Source organism: Hipposideros armiger, unplaced genomic scaffold (genome assembly GCF_001890085.2).
Source record: "Hipposideros armiger isolate ML-2016 unplaced genomic scaffold, ASM189008v1 scaffold_8, whole genome shotgun sequence".
NCBI lineage: Eukaryota > Metazoa > Chordata > Mammalia > Chiroptera > Hipposideridae > Hipposideros > Hipposideros armiger.
Window position 1 is genome coordinate 8,433,505 of NW_017731358.1, and position 973 is coordinate 8,434,477.

Consider the following 973-nt stretch of genomic DNA (forward strand, 5'->3'; position numbering starts at 1 on the left):
CCCACTGGTAATGTGAACTTGGGCAAGTCACTGGATCCCTCCTCTACAAAATTTGGGGGTTAGAGTAGGTGAGCTCTGACACCCAGTTCTGAAATCCTATTTATAAAAAAGAAGGCAGACATTTTAGGCTAGATTATCAAAATATTCTCCTTAATGAGATTAGGATATTTGATTAGCCCCTGTCTTAATTGATCACCCAGGGAGGAGACCAGTTTGAAAGAGAAGCTGGTGCAGGAATGGAAAAAGAGAATGCGTAAAAGGGACACATATTGTGTCCCTTCCTTCCTTCCGCATGTGTTGAGTGCAATATAAACAGTGCAGCATGTGGCACCAAACAGTCCTCATGCCCAGGAATCCCAAATGCTGTTTACTCTATAGAAAGGAATCGCTTGATTTTCCACTTAAAAAACCAGCTACTCCTCAACAACAGTGGGCAAAAAATGAATAATGCTGGGTTTCCGTGGGGTTGAGCAAGGAATTGAAAAAAAGAAAAAGACAACCCAAAACTCCAAAGTGCGCAACTTGAGCTTTTATCGAACTTATTAAAAAAACAGAAACAAACAGAACTTCCTTCTGACTTGCGTAAACGTTCCTATTTTCTTTTAAACACAACGATGCAGTATTGAAATGGCTTTATGAAAATAGTTGTCTGAAAATGTTGCATGGACCCTCATTTTGTTTTTTGGAACCCTTCTTGCTTTCTTCTCACGTTACCTGGCCCATCCATCTCCAGGATCCTGGATTTCCCAGCAAGTATTGATGAAGTTGCTGCTGTGGTCCCCCTGCCCTTCTCTCTAAATCAGTTCAGGGTTTTTGTTACAGATGAGGGCATGGCTCTCTGGCCTTGACCTCAGCAGTTAAATTAAGCGACTTGGTAGGGCGAATGCAGTAAGGAAACAGAGGCCAGTGCGTATGTTTCAGTGCTGCTTAAATGCTTGGTACCTTATCTTGCACTCCAGTTCCTGAATCCCAC